The sequence below is a fragment of the Caretta caretta genome, chromosome 1, assembly GCF_965140235.1.
Source record: "Caretta caretta isolate rCarCar2 chromosome 1, rCarCar1.hap1, whole genome shotgun sequence".
NCBI classification, from domain to species: Eukaryota; Metazoa; Chordata; order Testudines; family Cheloniidae; genus Caretta; species Caretta caretta.
Window position 1 is genome coordinate 190471035 of NC_134206.1, and position 22839 is coordinate 190493873.

Genomic DNA, 22839 nt, shown 5'->3' on the forward strand with positions numbered 1-22839 from the left:
TTACAGGCATGAATATTCACAAAACCCCAATTTTAAAAGTGCACGTGTAATTTTTCACACAGGAAATAAGCAATACCATGTGATCAGAGCCAGTCACAACTAAATAACACCTGGAGTATCAAATATCACAGAAAACTAGGGAGGGTGAGATTCTGTGCTGGGGTTTAAGACCTCACAGCCCAGGGGAACGGGCCAGATGGACAAGCAGGTTTTAAGCCTCCTATGTTTCTGTCTGATTCGGGCCTGCTTCAAGTGCAGAAACAGCCACAATATAACTTTAGGAGGCTCTAGGGGGCTGCCTACATTATGGCAGCCTGTCCCCAGCTTCCTATGGGTGGCACAGTTGCCCAAAATCTCTGTAGCACTGCTTGCTGTGGCCTGACCTTCAGCATGCTCCCTATCCCTGGGTTTGCTGAGAGGGAGGGCTTTTGGAGGACAGCCTACAGCTTCCTTCCTTAGCTCCTGTGCTGGGGAATTCTCCCCTGTCCACAGGCGGGGCTTTAAAGGTCTTTTTATTCTGCTCCATCCCTTTATGCCTGGTATAAATGGGCCAAATTTAGAGTGAGTATCTCACCCTTAATAATCAATCCCAAATGTTACAAAAATGGCTAACATACTGATCTAATAGTTTTGATTAACATTCAAGTTTGGGCAGATATTTCATAAGCAGAAAGGGTAAGTGTCAGATTCTGCTACTTCTACACATGCTGAAATGTACTTCACTCAAGAAGTAGTCCTTCTGAAACCAATTGGACCACTTGCAGAGTAATGTATTATTCAGTGTGAGTGACAGTGTCAGAATGTGGCCTAATTTGTTGGATAAATTGGTAGCAAATTATTCCCTATAAATACAAATCAAGGAAGAACCACAATTCTGATCTAGCCCTGAAGAACCCCTACAGTCTACACTTATGCCTGCGAAGGATGGAAGCATGGAGCAGTTCAAACATAGGCAGAATACAGAACAATAAGGAATGTACTTTTCAAACCACTCCCTCTTTGTCGGCTTTCAAAATTAACAACAAAATCTTCTGGAAATCATTTAGCCAGGGCCAGTTCAGTCACTTCCTCTTTGGTTTTTTTTTGTTTTTTTTTTAAGTTTGCTCTAGGCTTGCTGTCTCCAAATATAAAAGACTCACTCTTCTCCCCCCGCCCCCGACCCCTAAATATTTTAGGGATAGAGCTGGAACAACAGAGTGTACTCTAAAGGCTGGGATTGTAATTTGAAAGGTACGGGCTCGCTGATTAGTGGAACACTAACACTACTTCATAGAATCATAGAATATCATGGTTGGAAGGGACCTCAGGAGGTCATCCAGTTCAACCCCTGCCCAAAGCAGGACCGATCCCCAATTAAATCATCCCAGCCAGGGCTTTGTCAAGCCTGACCTTAAAAACTTCTAAGGAAGGAGATTCCACCACCTCCCTAGGTAACGCATTCCAGTGTTTCACCACAGTAAAAAAGTTTTTCCTAATATCCAACCTAAATCTCCCCCACTGCAACTTGAGACCATTACTCCTTGTTCTGTCATCTGCTACCACTGAGAACAGTCTAGAGCCATCCTCTTTGGAACCCCCTTTCAGGTAGTTGAAAGCAGCTATCAAATCCCACCTCATTCTTCTCTTCTGAAGATTAAACATCCCCAGTTCCCTCAGCCTCTCCTCATAAGTCATGTGTTCCAGTCCCCTAATCATTTTTGTTGCCCTCCACTGGACTCTTTCCAATTTTTCCACATCCTTCTTGTAGTGTGGGGCCAAAAACTGGACACAGTACTCCAGATGAGGCCTCACCACTGTTGAATAGAGGGGAACGATCACGTCCCTCAATCTGCTGGCAATGCCCCTACTTATACATCCCAAAATGCCATTGGCCTTCTTGGCAACAAGGGCACACTGTTGACTCATATCCAGCTTCTCGTCCACTGTCACCCCTAGGTCCTTCTCTGCAGAACTGCTGCCTAGCCATTCGGTCCCTAGTCTGTAGCGGTGCATTGGATTCTTCCGTCCTAAGTGCAGGACTCTGCACTTGTCCTTGTTGAACCTCATCAGATTTCTTTTGGCCCAATCCTCCAATTTGTCTAGGTCCCTCTGTATCCTATCCCTACCCTCCAGCGTATCTACCTCTCCTCCCAGTTTAGTGTCATCTGCAAACTTGCTGAGGGTGCAATCCGCACCATCCTCCAGATCCTATATGAACATATTGAACAAAACCGGCCCCAGGACCGACCCTTGGGGCACTCCACTTGATACCGGCTGCCAACTAGACGTGGAGCCATTGATCACTACCCATTGAGCCCGACAATCTAGCCAGCTTTCTATCCACCTTATAGTGCATTCATCCAGCCCGTACTTCTTTAACTTGCTGGCAAGAATACTGTGGGAGACAGTGTCAAAAGCCTTGCTAAAGTCAAGGAACAACACGTCCACTGCTTTCCCTTCATCCACAGAACCAGTTGTCTCATCATAGAAGGCAATTAGATTAGTCAGGCATGACTTGCCCTTGGTGAATCCATGCTGACTGTTCCTGATCACTTTCCTCTCCTCTAAGTGTTTCAGAATTGATTCCTTGAGGATCTGCTCCATGATTTTTCCAGGGACTGAGGTGAGGCTGACTGGCCTGTAGTTCCTAGGATCCTCCTTTTTCCCTTTTTTAAAGATGGGCACTACATTAGCCTTTTTCCAGTGTGTTGCTCTTCAGTGTGACTAGAATAAAAAAAATCAGACTGAACACAGATTCCTTGTCACCTGTGTGAGCTACTATCTAAAGCATCATAATGAGAGGATAACTGAGCTGCAGGGGAGATGTTCTAGAAGCTTTCATTATATTGCATGCATCAGACTGTAGTTCTGTTGTCAGGGAAACCACTTCTCCTATCTCTATGTTCTCAATAGCTGCCACTGTAGCATCCAATAGATTGCAATAAGGACACAACATAAAAGAGGAGTTCTGATAATACATTATTAAATCACTTTAAATTAATATTTATAGCAGGGATTTGTTTAGTTAGGTATTAAAGGAGCTGTGATATCCACCTCCCTCCAGGTGAGTCAGCCGCCTGCTTTCTCTGATGAAAGATGCAAAATATGGTACCTTTTTAAAAAAAAAAAAAAAAAAAAGACTGTAGCTTTTGTTCCAAAGTTTTCAAAATCCTGCTACTATGAAAGTTTTAAAGGGTAGATAATCAACTTATTACTAGAAATGAACCATCACAAAGATGCCTCCCCAGTTGGGGGAGATCATGTAATATCCTCAGAGGGTGTGGTAGCACTGTTAGGAACTGGAGATTGGGATGGGGTACTGACTTGCTCTAAAACCTTGTACAAATTACTTTGCTCCCATTTTCAAGTTGTTCACTAATGTTAGGTGGCTCATTTTGAGTGCTTCCCTTCAGATGTCTGTTGCTGCCGAAGTATGGACACCCAAGTCTGAGGTCTCTAGCTCTAATGGCTATTCTTGAAAATTCAGGCCCTAAAGCCTGATGTTTTCAGTACCCACAACTCCAGTTGAAATCAGTGGGAGCTCTGGGCATTCACCACTTCTGGAAGTTAGGCTCCAGGTGCTTTCAGCTGTCCACCAAAGCACTGAGACACCCGTCATTAATGGATATGTCTGAAAATCTAAGCCTTACTCAATTCGGTGCCTCAGTCCATGTATCTATAATATGGCACAAATAATGTTTATGAAGCTTGCTTAATTGCTGTTTGTAATGTTTTTGGAGATTTATAGATCAGAGATTCTATAGAAATCCAAAATATCTTCCTTATGAAATTAGAATGACTTTTTTTTCCGAAGGGCAAGTCCATATAGTGTATGCGCTCAAATATGCATATCGTGAGGTATGCTCATGCCCAAAACTGAACATGCAATCTTGAAATTGGTCAGGGAATGTACAGTACTTTGCATCTCGAAAGGTGAAAGTCTACTATTACAGGTGGTTTATCACAAGTGAAAACCAATTGTCATGCTCTAATCCCATATGAAATTCATTCCCTGGACATATAAACCACCTTGGCAATTTTTGCTTAAATAAAGCACAAGACTGCATAGTTGAATAGCAGAAGTGTTACACTTCAGAAGGGAGGAACATTAGGAAGAGCTGTGTGAGGAAGCTTGAAATGTGCTTCTCCATACAATGATTACTTTTAGCTACCTTAAGCTACAACTTAATCTTTCACTTCAGTGAGTGCTAATTTTACCCAGAAATTCTTTTAAACATGGTAGTTTCTTTTAAAATGTACTATATTATTCCTCAGTAATGATCTAAACTACCTTAGATTTCCATTGTTACAGAAATATTCTGGAGTAGACTGTAAGGTCTTTGGGGCTGGGCCTATCTTTTTGTCCTATGTTTGTATTTTGCTTAGTACAATGGGGTCCTGGTCCATGAACAAGGCTCCTAGGCCACACCAAAATACAAATAACTGTAGTATGCTGTATACATTTAAATTTCCATAAGTACTATGCAGCTCCTTTTTTAATAAAAAAAAGGATATGTTTTCATCTCAGGTGGATAGGTAACAATGTGTTTTACGAAATATAATAATAACCCTGTCACATGACTGGAATATTGACTAAATTCACAAGTCATTTTATGAGGGGCCAGGACAGAATGTTTAATTTTTCTGAGTGTAGTTTTCTTGTATGATAAGAAACACACTGTATTTTCTGGTTCCAGTCACATGATCTCCACAGGTCAACAACATCTGCCACATATGGATCTACATTCACCAACTTCACTAACCTACTTTTAAAACAAAATGATGTCAGTTGTGTAGATGTCATAAATATAAAGGGAAGGGTAAACCCCTTTAAAATCCCTCCTGGCCAGAGGAAAAATCCTCTCACCTGTAAAGGGTTAAGAAGCTAAAGGTAACCTCGCTGGCACCTGACCAAAATGACCAATGAGGAGACAAGATACTTTCAAAAGCTGGGAGGAGGGAGAGAAACAAAGGGTCTCTGTCTATATGCTGCTTTTGCCGGGGATAGACCAGGAATGGAGTCTTAGAACTTTTAGTAAGTAATCTAGCTAGGTATGTGTTAGATTATGATTTCTTTAAATGGCTGAGAAAAGAATTGTGCTGAATAGAATGACTATTTCTGTCTGTGTGTCTTTTTTGTAACTTAAGGTTTTGCCTAGAGGGATTCTCTATGTTTTGAATCTAATTACCCTGTAAGGTATCTACCATCCTGATTTTACAGAGGTGATTCCTTTACTTCTATTAAAAGTCTTCTTGTAAGAAAACTGACTGCTTTTTCATTGTTCTCAGATCCAAGGGTTTGGGTCTGTGGTCACCTATGCAAATTGGTGAGGATTTTTACCAAACCTTCCCCAGGAAGTGGGGTGCAAGGGTTGAGAAGATTTGGGGGGGGGAAAGATGTGTCCAAACTCCGTTTCCCAGTAAACCCAGTTAGAGTTTGGTGGTGGCAGTGGATATTCCAAGGACAAAAGATAAAATTAATTTGTACCTTGGGGAAGTTTTAACCTAAGCTGGTAAAAGTAAGCTTAGGAGGTTTTCATGCAGGTCCCCACATCTGTACCCTAGAAAGTTCAGAGTGGGGGAGGAACCTTGACAGTAGATCACTTACATTTTCGGACTATTTTACAAATTTTAATCCTTCAACACATATGCGAGATAGGGGAAAATGTAGTCCAGTTTTACATGTAAGGAAACTGATGCAGAGTTTGTGACATGACCCAGGTCACATCATGTTCAGTGCAAGATTAGAACTCAGAACCAACATAAATGGATAAATCCCTATCCTGTACTCCAACTACTGAAAAATACTGCTTAGGAGTTGGAAGACCTGGGTTTAATATTCTGCTCTCCCACAGATTTCCTGTGTGACCTCTGGCAAGTCACTTAGCCTCTTTTTGCCTCAGTTCCCCATCTGTAAAATAGAGATACTAGCAGTTTTTAACTCACAGGGGTGATGTGAGAATAAGTATACTAAAGATTGTGAGGCGCTCAAATACTATTATAATGGGAGGTCATATAAATACCAAAGAGAGCCATTTTAAAGCCGGTATTAAAGAATCTATTTTGGGAATCTTCTTTATTTCTCTTCTCCTCTTTAGGACTCAAGAGGAAGATTGAAGTGGCTTTATATTATATAAAAACACATGGGATGTTTCTTTTATTTTTTATTTCTACACTTGAAATTTCACTCCTAAGTGGTACAAAATGATCACAAAAGCCATTTCCCTTCCTTCCTCTGAGTATACATATAGAACAGAAACTTACACCTGCAGAGGGAAAGGAGAATTCAAAAAAAAAAAAAAAAAGACAAGGGAGAAGGATTACATCTTCAGTAGCTTCAGTTTTGCAGTTTAGAGACTGTTACCAAGCCAACATTGTGCCTTTTAGTCACTGAAGAAGGGTGAAGTCATTTAAGTAAAGTGAAGAAGTAGTAAAAGTCAAACTGTTTGTTAAGGACAGGTTTATAGGATCCACTTCAAACTCTGTCAAGTAAACAGCAGAGCTGTTTTTTGGCACTGGCTGTGTCTGATAATAGAGTGCTTCTTTCCCAGGTGTAACTTTCATTTTAAAAGTATATAAGAGATCAATGCTAATACACCCTTTGCTGACTGTTTCACTGCATAAAGAATGAGGACTCAAAGTGAAAGAAGGTGGTGATTTTATGACCTCTGCTGAGTCAAATATTGCCCATACTTAAATATTTTACAGAGAGCACAAAGATTTTGATTTTGCTTGTCTAAAGCCGTCTTATTTCAGATCTAACCTGACACAAGCCCTGATCCTGTTGGCTATATACAAAATATTCATTTTATTCCTGATTCGCTTATATAGTCTTTTGAAGTTTGTGTTCCTGCCTTTTTGCAGCTTATCGCTTACTCTTATTTTTCATTTGAAATGAAATTGTATTTTAGGGAGATACAGGATTCAACTTTGGAATACATATGGGTACTCACTCAGTGATTCTGATGGCTACTGAATATACTAGGTCAGACTCTGTTCCTCCTTTTCTGCATTGGAACCAAGACAAAATGTGCGAGGGAAATACAATGTAGCTTTAAGCCATCTTTGCACTTCATGAATGTTTTTCTTGTTCACCATCAGACTCAGGGTTGCTGTATCTTATGCTTGCTTGGAGCCACTTTCTGTGGGCCATTATGCTGACATGGGATATCCAGAGTACAGCGTACTCCACTGGTAGTCCTCTTGCCCCCTTCCTGATAACTCCTACACCAGGATCTGACATACAGCTCTTAATGCACCTTTACACTGTCCATTCAATCCTATATGAAAGGGATATTCTACAGTCCCATTACACTGCCCAAATGGTGCAAACTGGCTATATCATAAGAAAATATTGGGTCCACAGACTTGTTTTATTTGTAAGGGAGTGTTTCAGAATACATAGCATGACATATTAACATTGACATTTTGTTTTTAAAAATTCTACTTCCATGGTCCTCATCACGACAGTCAAGACTGTTCTCATGGTTCTTCCTCATTGTGTTTAGGTTGGAGTTAGAAAAGGAGTTATTATACCAAGTGTATCTGAGCTATGTGCAAGCAGCTGTGAGAGAGCTAGCAACTTAAAGCAATTTTTCTGTCATGGGAACATGACTCATGCACTTTTATTCATACCCACTATTTTGCCAACACTTTCTTTTTAAGATCTTTCAGGAAAAAAAGAGACAGATGTATAAATATTTCTAAAGTTTCTAGTTAAAAATGTATATGATAATCTCATAAAAAAATAATCTTAATTCATAAATATGGGGAAATAGCTGCAGGGGGAAAAAAAACCTCAATAATATCCTTTACTCAAACTTGGAAATGTTTATCAGATCTAACAGAATTAGCTAAATTAATATAATATATTATGATTTTTTCCTCCTATATTGCTAGCCTTTGGGAGTGAGGAACATCTCCCATTTCTATCCTGTAAAATATCTCTTGTAAATTTTGTTTTACTGTTATTTGTAATTAATTTATTCAGAGAAATTTGTCTCTTTTCCTACTTGTGAATTGGCCCTGAGGAGATTTTCTTCAATATCTGTTCAAAAGTATTTGTCGTAGAGTATTTACAAAATAAGTACTGGCCTGTAGCTAATTCATGAGCACTTCTTTGAGTATTTGATAATCAAAATAACACCTTTTTCAGTTGGCCTCACATGATGAGTCTATCAGAGGGAGTTCTGACTGACTGCAAGCTTTTGGATTGGACCCTAGATTAGTGACAACAGGTGTTTCTAAAACTATAAGATTACCTACTAGGGCTCACTATGTTGTATAAGAGCTTAGTACTTTTGAAATAAGACCCTAAGTGACTTAGGTGCACAAGTGCCATTGATGTTAATAGAAATTCAGTTCCTAAATCACTTGGGCCCTTTTAAAACTCTCTGAATAGAAAACAAACAGTTAAACATTAAACCATAATTTAAACATAACACTTGGAGAGCAGTTAGCTCTAAAGCAGTGGTTCCCAGACTTGTTCCACTGCTTGTGCAGGGAAAGCCCCTGGCGGGCCAGGTCGGTTTGTTTACCTGCCGCATCAGCAGGTTCGGCCGATCACGGCTCCCAGTGGCTGCAGTTCGCTGCTCCCAGGCCAATGGGAGCTGCTGGAAGCCAGTAAGTACCCCAAGAGGCGGTAGCTAGGGCAACAGAGGAATTCTTTGATTGACCTAACACTGTTTTCACGATGACTTAGGTCTGCTTAACTGTGCCACTCAGGGGATTTTTCACACCCCTGAGCAACATACTTATGCCAGCCTAATTTTCTAGTGTAGACTAGGCCTAAGAGTGAGAAAAATGAACAATCATCACCATGTCTAGCTCTGAAGCAACATATGTAAAAGTTTCTGTAATACACTTTCAGGCGTAATGGAAACCCAGATGGTACTATACTATTCTGAATATATCCAGTAATATTTATTGACTGCTCTGGCCTGAAGTATACCCACCAGGCTGTACTCTAAATACTTAAACTTTACTGGTGAATAGTGGGAGGTGTTTTCCAATTCCATTGGACTCTAGGCAACCAGAGAGAAAACCCAGTATTTTATCACAGTGAAATATTTGATACAAATACAAGAGCAATGACTTTTACAAGACCAGTCAAAATATTTCTCTGCCCTCTTCTATCCCAGTCATTATTTAAACAGATGTAGATACTACTGCAGGCTTGCTATACAGCACTCTAGAAACTTGATAACCATGTAGGTACAGCTAGAGAGAAACATGTTAATTTAGTGTTTCTTAACAAAAATGTCCCTAATTGGAGAATATTGTAAGCCTATTACTGTGGAAAAAGTGCTGAAGAAAGATTTATTAATTAAATAGTTGATTTCATGATGTCCTTCAGAATCAAGAGAAGGAGCCCTTGCTTTTATTGCCATTTGAAAATGGACCCTGATAACTAATATATCACCTGTATATCTTATGTCCTGCCATCTGAAGGTGAACATGATTAAGTTTTCTGCCTCTCCTTTCTATTATTGTAGTGATATGTTTTGTGTGAAAGAGCATATCAAGAATGTCAGGAGGAAAAAAGATGATGGATCATGCTTACACATTTTTTGTCTGACTTACCAAAAAAACCAAGTTACTCTGGATTTCTGATATTTTCCCTCAAGCATAAGTCCAAGAAGTGGGGAGGCAGTTTTTTTGACATACCGTAGAATCTTTAGACATTCAAGTGGGGAAAGACCTACCAATATGAGGCCATCTACCTTATCTCTGTGCAGTTGCAGCATTGTTTACTAGTGTTTGATCCAGTCTAATTGTTAAATGTTTGAAGCAATGGGGGTGCACTTTCTTTGAGTGACTTCCACTGAAAACTTTCCCCAACATTCAGTTGAATTTTCCGTCTTTTAGTCATCCTCTTATCCTTTTTCTTTTCCTCAGCCATATCTTTCCTTCCTGTTGTCTAAATTCTGCTACTTGCATTTAGTGCTATGTTATTCTTTGATTGCCTAATTGAAATCAATGGAACTGTTTATGGACCATGACCAAGGGTTTTGGATCTGGCTCTAACTGTTTATGCCCTTCAGTTATGTGTAACCTGTTATTATGTACCCTTTGTTCACAGATGTGTCAATTTACACACATTTAACTTTTACTCTCTGCTCAACCCATATTTTGTAATACTTTTTGTTGCTCTCCTCTTAACTGCCTTTGATTTCTCAATATCTTTTTGGTAATATGGTGCCAGAATTGAACATATTACAGATTATGTTGCCCCAGTGACATATAAAGGTGACTACTATGTCCTTGATAACCTAATGTCTACTTATAGGCAGCACAAAATTATATTTGCTACCTTTTGCGCCCTACTGTATTGCATGTTCCTGTCTATTGTCTATCCCTCCTAAATCTCCTTCAGCATTACTGCAGTCCAGATTTTACCTTCCCATTGAATAGCTCTCAATGGTTTGTTTTCCTCCAGTTATAAGGATCCTTTCCATTTGATTTTTTTAATATATGTCAGAAAGTTAGTGTTTTTACAGTGCAGTATACTGCTGCTCATTATCTTTCTTTGTTACTTAATATTGTATTATATGAAGTCCCATGAAGTAACTAGAATATATACAGCATTGTTTTTTAGTGAGAATTTGCATAATCCAAAAAACGCTCAAGACACTGTACGGTGAAAATAAAATTGTGCGACTGTTTGCATCATTAGAGACTCTTCTGTAAGGAGTGGAGTAGATCCAGTTGAAACAAACAGTTCACCCCCCATTGAAAAATGGCCTTTTTTTCAAAACTGATTGTCAACATTGCTGAAGTTTTTCATCTTTTCTTATCAATGTGAGTATTGAGAAGCTTTGTATGCCACAACTGGGTTTTCATTAAAATGAAAAATATTGATAATATATCAGCCTCCCATTTTAACAAAGAATGGTTCTGTGTGAAATAAAGCAACTTCCAGTTATTTAATGAGAAGTTTTAATTGTTCAAAAATCTAGAGGGAGCAGTAGTTTGGGTAGAAGGCTTTTATTTTTTATTCTGTCTTGGCATCCCCACCTACCCTACCTACCTACCCTAGACAGGATAGATTAAATTGACTCATCCTATATCATATACATATCCAGGATAAGCTACTAGTAATAGTAAACTACTAGTAATAGTAAAAGATAAAGTATACAGGAAGAGCAACTAGGTCACAAAAGTGGGTGGTTGTACTATGTCCGTAAGATTCAATGTAACCCAATGAGATAAAATTTCAGCTTGGAGAGGACCATACTCTAGGATTCAATTCCTAATGCTGAGTAAAAGTAGACTATCGAGGTCATATTACTATTCTCCTGCTCAGGAAAAGGATATTGCATGTACAATGTAGGTACAATTTGACTCGCACAAAGAACTATAGATATGTCTGAGTAGCTGCCCCTCTGCCTGATTTGCTCCCATAATTTAATTGCCAGTGCAAAAATGTGGGCCCTCAGTTTCTGAAACTTGCCTACCAGAACTCTCCCTCCTTAAAATTTACCTTAATAATAAGTTCCTCAATTTTTTATCCTTTTGTCCTCTGCCACCAGTGCTTCAGAAAGCTGCCTCTTATCATTGTGAGCTGTGTTTTAGCAAAACATTGAAATGGAAAATGTCTTATCTTCTAATGTTCAGTCTGAGATTTCCATCATTGCTTTCACCCCCAGTACATAGGTCCTGTTTATTGTACAGACAGATCAAACCTCTTCCAGTGTTCCTTCCTGGCTGCCTGCTATTTTTCTTCATTTCTGTTTTAAGTGACTGTTTGAGCAATCACTGACTTCAGCAGTCTATGCTGCACCTACCTGAAGCATTCAGATAAACTTTGCACAAAAGAGAAGGTAATCCTAATGGTCGAATGTAGCACTAACTGTGTGTGTGTTTCATGCAAGTTTCCAGAGCCAAATTGTCCAATGCATTGTTAGAATATCTGGTGGCCACTTCACCGTAACTTTAATTCATTTTAGTATTTTTAACACTTTTCACTGAAAGATTTGCTGCGTTATAGAAATGGAGAAGAAGCAAGTTTCAGAATTTCCATGCTATGTACAATCTACATATTCTCAGGTTTTTAATATTGGAGGATTTCCAGTTTGTAGGGCAAGTGGGATTTGTGTCTGAAATGGCAGGCTTTAAGAAATGAAGGTCGAGAAAGGAGTTGCAGTTATACTACTTCAGGAATAATATTTTGTTGCCTCCTTGCTCAGTGGCAGCAGAACTGAGAGCTCTACAGTAGGTAAGTGTTCTATTGGAAGAGAAGTTAGCCACACAGATTTCAGGGTATTTTCTCATAGTCTGTTTTTATTCCTACGATATACACAAGCATGTCTACTTTGGACAGGGAGGTTAAAAAGCAGCAAAAGGGAACACAAGCAATTCCACTTGTAGTAACTCCAGTTAAGACTCCACAGTGTGCAGCTCTATTTTCCAAAAAGCTACTTTTTTCCTACTCTTTCCTTGGCATACTAGATGTGCCCTGCTGGCCTCCAGTTCACCCCTGAACAAGTAACATGCCATGCTTAGTCTCCTAACTGAGCACAGACTAGGAAGGAAGGCATAGATGTCTGTTAGTCGGGCTACTTTTCAGACTAAAGACACTCCTCAGACGGATTCAGTGTCCACTTGAGACTACTTCTCTACAAATTTCCATCCAGACCCGAGGGTTAAACACGTCCAGTGTCCTTAAGCATCCTGGTGAGGTTGTGCTAGCCTGCTTTATGAGGTCCTTTTGTTAAAGTTTTTTTTTTCTTCAAATATCCTTCAACCCTTACTATGGAGACCTTTATATCAAGTGGTTGTATATCCATAATTCATAACATGCATTTAATTGCCATTTTGGCATAACAATATCCAGTTTTAACTTTAACCTTCCAGCTCATGCAAGTTTAATGGTGGTAAAATATTAAATAGATGAACACATCATGATAGCTTTTCTGTTAATGGCAAACCTTAACTAGGGAGCCATTACCTGTACCTTCATTTTGTGAGTCTGAATTCTCAAAGAAGGAAAAGATAAATGAGTAAAATATTTTCAGTGACCTCCAAATCGTGCTATGCCATCCTACTGCTCCCAGGAATGATGCTGTCGGCTATGCTTTACTGTTCCCTTATCACATGTTTGGTGTGGGTGTTACAGAAAAATTGTGCCAACTTTAGGTTCTATTAATAAACATGTGACATGATTCAATTCCAGTTGGAGCATTACAGATGGATTTTTTATATGCACTTGAAACTCACTACATATATGCTGAAATTAAAAGGAATGTGTATTCCTCCAGTGCTCTGTGAAGCGAAAACAGCAACCATTGTTACTCTTCTTTGCTCCCCCCGCCACCACCAAACCCATGAACTTTCTACTCAAATCCAGAATAATTAATGAAAATAGAAGGCATTGGCAGGAGGAAGAAACATCTGGGGAGTGTTCCAATGATTTGAAGACAATTAGAGTATTCATAACTGCTGTCTAGCTTTGAATGTCAACCATGGTTACCTATTATAGTTTTTAAAAGTAATAAATGACATCTTATAGAAGTGTTCAATAAGGATTTGGAGTGAGAATGCTACCTTTTAATGAAGAGTAATTTTTAAGAACTAAAACTGTTGTCATGACTCTGAAAATATGATTTATGAAGCAACCAAGGCAGCGCTAGGTAAAATTGATTTTAAAATAAGTATCTGGCTAACTTTGTGTGTATGTGTGTGAGTGCAATGAGGTAAACAAGCTAAATAAGAGTAGATTTTGCCTCACTAATTTTCCTTTTTGAGGAAGATGGACATTTAATTTCTCAACAGCTGCTCACCTGTTAACTCCTCATTACCCTAATGTAGTTAGACTCACAACAAAATAGTCAATATTTTCAAACTGTTCCCCCAGCTATCTTCTGCGTTATTATATAGTTCTTTAAGTGCTGATCCCGATGTGTATTCCACTGTGCGTATGCATGCACTCTATTTGCTTGGGACTAGAGAATTCTTGCAAGCAGTGGTCGTTGTCTGTATCTGTGCCCTCATTCTCCTTTTGCTCTGTGTCAAGAGTAGAGGGGGCTGGGAGTGCAAACCAATGTCTCTCCAGTTCCTTTCTACTGCTGCATGGCCTAAGTCAGAATCTCTGTTGTCCAGAACTGATCTTCTTTGACATTTCCCTGTAAATATTTCCAAGTTTCATATGCAGTTAGTATTGCTGTTAGTTTTACAATTTTAGCTACCAGTTAGTTTAAATCTCCAGCCAAGGGCATCTTCTGATGCCCTGGCAAAAGACTTAGACTATTCCCAGGCTTCAAAAACTGTCTTTGTCCCCATGCCTATTCAGTCAGTGATGACCACATTTACTGGCTTGGAGAAGCTCATATCTCCTCTAAGTGCTGTATCTTCCACTCCTTCCCCAGCTGAAAGTAGCAAGTGTGAGAGCTTCAGCTTTGGAAGCACTTTGTGGAACATACCATGAGGCTCAGTCAGATTTGGACCAGGCAAAACCCCTGCCCTGGCCCTGAGTCATTATGGGATTGTACCTCCTAGCTTGCAATCTGACTTAGGACCTGGAATGACTAGAATGAAATCCCCTTAATTTGGGTCTTCCCATTAATGTAAGGGGTACTCTCCTAAGCATAAAAGCTGATCGCCTCCTAAATCTACTAAGAGAAGGGGTCCATTTCCAACCCATCCAGGTCAGGCAAGTCTTTGAACCCAAGAGACAATGGCTTTAGATCCTCCTATGCCTCATGACCATGAGCAGAAAACACAGAGGAGCAAGACTCCTTCAGCATTGTTATTGACACCAACCACAGTACAGACTAAGACAAAACACTGGAAGCTGAGGGACAGCGAATCACCTGTACCAATGAATACCATGCCGTCGGAGCTCCTTTACTGGCAGTACAGTTGCAGCCCCATAAGGAATGACCAATTACTAAGAGTTGCTTTATACCAGCTCTACGAATGAAAGTCAATGAGTTGTAGCCTTAGAAGGCTCCAGTATCTTACATTCCAGAAGATATCTTTATCTTCCTGGACCCACAATCTCCCCTGTTCCAGGACCAATCCTCCCCATGGACATTTTAGCCCCAGTAGAAGTCAAGGAACCATATGCACAGTGCCCCAAATCCATATGATCCAATAGTGAATCATATCACGATCTTCCTCCAAGAGGATAACCAGGACTTACTAGGCCTATGGAAGAAGATAATGATGAACTGAATCTGCCGGTACCACTAGTACAGACAGGGGTATAATCTTCCTTGCCAAGGGAGGGAAATGCTCCAGCCCCACTGTCTCCTCTGGTCAACCACAAACAATCCCAAGAGCTGCTATGGAGAGTGGCAGAAGAGCTCCAAATCCTCTTAGAAGAGGCCCAGGATTGACAGCACAAGATCCTGGACATTCTACAGTCCATGGGGTTCAGCTGAGTAGCACTCTCAATGAACAAGGCCATGCTGGAATTGGCAACAACTTTATGACATAAGCCTGCTACCTATGCTGCTACCCAAAAAGGGCAGAAAAGCCATTCTTTGTCCTGGCTAAGGGAGCACAGATTTTGTTTTCCCATCCTACTGCAAATGCACTGGTTGTCCAATATGCCACAGAAAGATCCAGAAAACAGCATGCGAGGGCCACCCCTGCACATATAGAAGCCAAGTATTTGGACCTCATGGGAAGAAAGATGTTTACTTCTACCAGCCTCCAATTTAGAATTTCTAGTTACGTTTGTCTAGGGGGGCCTGGTATGGGTTGTTGTGGGGGTTTAATGGTGTTTTTTTGTTTTGTTTCTGCTTTGTTTTGTTTGTTTGAACTATTCTAAGTTCCAGGACAATAAAGAGGAGTTATCCCAGAAGGATCAGGCTCAGTTTCAAACCCTTATTGACTAGGGCAGATTAGTTACAAGCACCCTGCTGCAAGCTGCAGTCAACTGCCTAGATACTGCATCGAGATCCACAGTGAGTGCTACAGGAGCGCAATGGGAATCTTGGCACTCTTCAGGATTTCCTGGGGAGGTACAGGTCTTTCCTTTCAATGAAATCCATCTTGTTAATGAATATACAAATATCTTTGCATTCACTAAAATGCTCCAGAGTGACTCTCCATTCCCTGTGTATTTATACATAAGCCCTGAAGATAATGTACCATAAGCAGCCTTACAAGCAAAGACCCTTACCACAGACATTTCTACCACCAGCGCTCTTACCACCAACCTTGCAAACAGAAGAAGGTGCAGAAATGGAGATGCCCTGCCCTGTCCATCTCTACTGCAATTACCCAGCTTTATGCCCTGGGCACAAGATACTTTTAATGGCAGATGGTGGAGCTGCAAACCAATATTGATGCATCCAATTCCAAGATCTGTTTAGTGGACATGTTCTGCAATTTTCCCACATCTGGAGAGCAATAACAATGGACATCTGAGTTCTTGATATCATCCATTCCAGCTATACTAATGAGTTGATCTCTCCCATCCCTCCACAGCCCCTTCCCTCTCCCTCTTCATGGGCCAATCTCACAAGGAGATGCTCCTTCAGGAGATAAAATCTCTTACAGTGAGGACCAATAGAGCAAATAACTCTTCAACTTCAAGGAAAGAGGATGTATTCCAAATATTTTCTAGTCCCCAAAAAGAAAGGAGGGTGGAGATCCATTCTCAACCTGTGGTGACTCAACATCTTTATATGCAAGCTAATATTCCACATGGTTACACTGGCATTGATAATACCATGCCTAGAAAAATACATAGCTCACAGTTCTTAATATGAAAGACATATACTTTCACATAGATATCCACTCTTTGCCACAGAAGATTCCTCAGATTTGTGGTAGGTCCCAACCACTATCAACACAGTGTAGGCCAGTTTGGCCTAGCAATTGCACCCAGCATCTTCACGAAGGTGATTTCCATAGTAGTAGTGCAACTCAGATGGGGCATTTCCTCCCCCCCACCCCATCTTTCTGTATCTAGACAACTGGCTTCTTGTAGGCAGGACACGCCCAGAAGTTATAGCTTCAACCTCGTCACTGCTCCATCTCTTAGCACCCCTGGAAATCTCTGTGAACATGCAAAAGTCTACCCTGACACCAACCCAGACTCTATATTTCAAAGGAGTGACCTTCAATTCAGTCAGAGCAAAGGCTTATCTCCCTATGGACAGATTCCAAGCTATAAACAGCCTGATAGATCAAGTTATGCACCAACCCTCAGATATCAGTCCTGATTTGTTTTGCTGTGCTGGATCACCTGGCATCATATACTTAAGTGAAGCCATTCACCAGATTCACCTTTCCTGCCTTCATGCTTGGCTTCAAACAATGTATATACTGACCCAACACAGCATGGACACTGTAGTAACAGTCCCCAAAAAGATAAGGGCCTCTCTAATTTTATGGAAAGATCCTGCACAAGTGTGCCTGGGTATTCCTTTCCTATCCCCCACACCTGATAGGACAACAATCAGATGTCTACTTGTTAATGTTGGAGGGCTCACATGGATGGTCACACCGCACAGGACCCTTGAATGATCCAGGAAACCAGAATGCACATAAGTCTCCTGCAACTCAGGGTTGTCCGAGAAGCATGCAAAGCAATCTTACCATTAATCTAATCTCATCACATTCTCATAATGTCAGGCAATATGACAACTGTTTTCTACATAAACAAATAGGGAGAAATGATATTTATTCCTCTGTGTATAGAAGTGGTCACTTTATGGAACTCGTGTATCAAGTACCACATCGCTTTATCAGCAGTCTCCCAAGCCCCTGGAATTCACTGGTGAACTGCCTCAGCAGATACTTTGCCACTGCCATGAGTGGGGCTTAGTGGTGAACAGCATCTTCACTCAGTGGAGAGAACCTACCTGGGACATGGTCGCCTCCCTCACAAACAGAAAATGCAGCATTTATTGTTCCAGAGGAGCTCAGGGCCAGATCTCCAGCGGCAATACTCTCCTACTCCCTTGGGCAGACTCTTTGAACTATGCCTTTTCTCTTGTGGTGCTGCTTCTTCAAGTACTGTGGAAAATTTGACAGGGCGGAGCATGAATCATGCTTACTGTGCTCAAATGGCCCAGGCAGTTCTGGTTCCCAGGTCTCCTGCAAATGTCAGCCTGGCCACCCATCAGCATTCATCCTTTCCCAGACCTCATGACTCAAGAGAATGGCAGGGTCAGATATTTTAACCCAGAAGCTCTTCACCTCATGGCTTTGTATTTGGATGGGAATCAGATCTATAATTCTTCCATTCCAAACCTGTGCAAGCCATTCCAGAAAATGTTACCTTGCCAAGTAGAACCATTTCTCTGTCTGGGCTCAGCAGCACTGAATGTCTCTTGAGGCAACAAGTATTCCTGATATTTTGGTTTACCTCAAGATGATGGGTCTCTGTCTTCTTTAAGATGAAGTTATCGAACTATTTTCAAATATGCAAAAAGTCACAGTATAAAATTGAGAAGGCAGCTCAAGCCTCTTCTTTCTTTTTCACAATTTCTTTGCATGTTGCTTTAAATGTAATTGTGTGCATGAATAAGAAAATAACTATAAAAGCAGCTAGATATATTTTGCAGGTAGCTTTTTGCTGATCCCACACACAACATCTATGACAAATAAGTGAAGCACTGTCTTACAGGGTGCTTTCTCTTCTGTTCAGCTCATCTCCCCTCTTATCTGATCATCATTTATCACATCTCTAAGATTCATCTTGCTGGTGCAAAGCTTTTTGGATCATGGAGCTTACATCCATAGTTGATTCTACAGCAGACCATCTATGACCCCTCTTAATAAAAGAACTAAAAATTCAGAATTTGGTTCCTTGACTTTCATTTATATTTGTGCGACTTCCCAAAAGACTCTGACAATTTCTTTTAATTAATATCTCCATTACAGATATATGAAGTGATTTTTTTAAAAATATTCAGGAGGATTAATTTCCCTTTCACCTTAGTTATACCCTTATACATCAGACACAAATAATGCCACATTATTTTCTTACACTTGGGTTCATAGAATATCAGGGTTGGAAGGGACCTCAGGAGGTCATCTAGTCCAACCCCCTGCTCAATGCAGGACCAATCCACAGTTTTTGCCCCAGATCCCTAAATGGTCCCCTCAAGGATTGAACTCACAACCCTGGGTTTAGCAGGTTAATGCTCAAACCACTGAGCTATCCCTCCTCCTGTCTTTAAGATGTCAGGTACAAGGCAAAAGGATACCTTGTACTGACAGCCTGATTGAGCCCCTTTCTATAATTATTATTTCTATTATAGTTACACCTAGTACACGTTTACACTGCAAAAAAATCCGCCTGGTGTAGTGAGTCTCAGAGTCCAGATCTATGGACGCAGGCTTGCACTACGATGCTAAATAGCTGCACAGACATTCCTGCTTGGGCTTTGGGGATGTGGATTTCAGAGCCCAAGCTCCAGCCCCAGTGGGAATGTCTACACGGCTATTTTTAGCACCATAGCACAGGCCCAAGTCTGTAGACATGGTGCTACAGGCTTTTTCCCCAGTGTAGAGGCCCCAAATCAGATCGGAGGCCCATTGAGCTAGGCATTGTATACACATAGTAAGAAACAGTGTCCCTTTTTAATTCCAGTTTTTTGTTGAAAAATGCTGGTTCATTGAAACTGAAACCTTTCGAGGGAGAGGGTCAGTTTTGACAAAACTTTGGTTGGGAGGTTTTTTCTGATAGAGAGTAGAATTTCTAGTCGGAGAGAGACCCACTCCACAATAGCCAATAGAATACCCTGGTGGTTAGGGCATTCACCTAGGATGTTGGGAGACCCTGCTGTAGTTGAATCCCCCGCTGCTTTGAATCAGGCAGAGCAGGAATTTGAACTTTGGTTTCCCATCCAGGAGAGTGCCATAATGACCAAACTGTTGGCTATTGAAAGATGTTGGGGACAACTCTACTCTTCCCCCCCCCCCCCCCAAAAAAAAAGTCAAAAGCTTTCAGGTTTGTCCCATTGGAATGGGAAACTTTTTGATGTAACAAAATTCTGCGAGATGCGAAGAAAAAACATTTCCAACCCAGCTTTACTTATGAGCTCTGAGAAGACTACAGCATAAAGTAAAATCGCTGCTAACAAGTGGTAGGATCTCTCTTAGATTATCAATGTTCGATACTATGGATCATTAGACTATATTTAATCATTTCTCTTACTTTGAAGTAATTAAGTTAAACATTTCAATGACTTAATTAATGTTTAAAAGACGTTGCATACATTTACTCAAGATCATATTTCCCCTCCCCCCACCCTCTTGAACGGTATCCGCTTCTGCCTTTTAGGACTCTGTTTTGAGGCCATTTTATATTCCATATATTGTATTATTTGCAGAGATAATTAAACAATCCATTATAATGCCATCTTCTATGAAGTACAGCCATGCTTTCTTGTGGAATGAAAAAAGGATTTGATTGATACTTTTCAGAGTAACAGCCGTGTTAGTCTGTATTCGCTAAAAGAAAAGGAGTACTTGTGGCACCTTAGAGACTAACCAATTTATTTGAGCATAAGCTTTCGTGAGCTACAGCTCACTTCATTGGATGCATACTGTGGAACATACAAAAGATGTTTTTATACACACAGAGCATGGAAAAAATGGGTGTTTATCACTACAAAAGGTTTTCTCTCCCCCCACCCCACTCTCCTGCTGGTAATAGCTTATCTAAAGTGATCACTCTAGCACAAATCCAGGTTTTCTCCCCAACCGCCCCCCCCAACCCACTCTCCTGTTGGTAATAGCTTATCTAAAGTGATCACTCTCCTTACAATGTGTATGATAATCAAGGTGGGCCATTTCCAGCACAAATCCAGGGTTTAACAAGAACGTCTGAGGAAGAGTTGGGGGGGGGGGGGAAGGAGGAATAAACAAGGGGAAATAAGTTACTTTTTATAATGAATCAACCATTCCCAGTCTCTATTCAAGCCTAAGTTAATTGTATCCAATTTGCAAATGAATTCCAATTCAGCAGTCTCTCGTTGGAGTCTGTTTTCGAAGTTTTTTGTTGAAGGATAGTCACTTTGAGATCAGAAATCGAGTGACCAGAGAGATTGAAGTGTTCTCCGACTGGTTTTTGAATGTTATAATTCTTGACATCTGATTTGTGTCCATTTATTCTTTTACGTAGAGACTGTCCAGTTTGACCAATGTACATGGCAGAGGGGCATTGCTGGCACATGATGGCATATATCACATTGGTAGATGTGCAGGTGAACGAGCCTCTGATAGTGTGGCTGATGTGATTAGACCCTGTGATGGTGTCCCCTGAATAGATATGTGGGCACAGTTGGCAACGGGCTTTGTTGCAAGGATAGGTTCCTGTGTTAGTGGTTCTGTTGTGTGGTATGTGGCTGTTGGTGAGTATTTGCTTCAGGTTGGGGGGCTGTCTGTAGGCAAGGACTGGCCTGTCTCCCAAGATTTGTGAGTGTGTTGGGTCGTCCTTCAGGATAGGTTGTAGATCCTTGATAATGTGTTGGAGGGGTTTTAGTTGGGGGCTGAAGGGGACGGCTAGTGGTGTTCTGTTATTTTCTTTGTTAGGCCTGTCCTGTAGTAGGTGACTTCTGGGAACTCTTCTGGCTCTATCAATCTATTTCTTCACTTCCGTAGATGGGTACTGTAGTTGTAAGAATGCTTGATAGAGATCTTGTAGGTGTTTGCCTCTGTGTGAGGGGTTGGAGCAAATGCGGTTGTATCACAGAGCTTGGCTGTAGACAATGGATTGTGTGGTGTGGTCAGGGTGAAAGCTGGAGGCATGTAGGTAGGAATAGCGGTCAGTAGGTTTCTGGTATAGGGTGGTGTTTATGTGACCATCGTTTATTAACACTGTAGTGTCCAGGAAGTGGCTATTACCAACAGGAGAGTGGGTTTGGGGGCGTGGGGGGGAAGAAAACCTGGATTTGTGCTAGAGTGATCACTTTAGATAAGCTATTACTGGCAGGAGAGTGGGGTGGGGAGAGAGAAAACCTTTTGTAGTGATAAACACCCATTTTTTTCATGGTCTGTGTGTATAAAAACATCTTCTGTATTTTCCACAGTATGCATCCGATGAAGTGAGCTGTAGCTCACGAAAGCTTATGCTCAAATAAATTGGTTAGTCTCTAAGGTGCCACAAGTACTCCTTTTCTTTTTGATTGATACTGACATTCTTTACTGTGATAAAATCAAAATCTGAGAATGGTAAATTATCTGGAATTAAATTCAGACAAAGAACATGAACTTGTCAGCACACCCACTTCTTTTTCCAATTGTAGTTCAATTTTGTGCACCGCTAGAAGCTTATTAGTTTTTTTAAAATATTTTTAATGGAGATTCAGATAAGTACACTGGCATGAACAGAATTCAGCTGAAGTTCATTGCTATTTAGAATATAAATCAGTGAAGCATTTTTGATTCCTGAATTAATAAAAGTAGAATTAAATTATGATATTTAACATTACTGATCATTTACTGTGTTTATTAAGAATTGTCATTCAAATGCAGCTGCTTATCTCTGCTTTCATTGTTAAAGATATGAACGGTAATTGTTATTTTAGATTCATAACTGATATAGCACTTATGACCTGGATAGTGTGCACATCACATGTACCACTGTCTGTTGGGTGAAATCCAAACTCCTCCACTGCGTGACATGAGCAATATGCTATTAACAGCTAATGGACATTCTTCTCTAGTTGAAGTGGTAGGCATCTGATCTAAATAAACAGAGACCTAAGTTTTATTAAGACAAACTAAACTTTGTTCAGTGACAGTTAGGGAGGCATCAAGATCATCCCACCAACCAAAACTTTAAAAGTCTGGAAATAAGTTAAGAGAAATGTCTCCTGTATTCCTGGCCACCTTCTTATGCGGTAACTGTGATCGTTAGTGCACTCCAATACTTTACAAGGCTCTGATAGA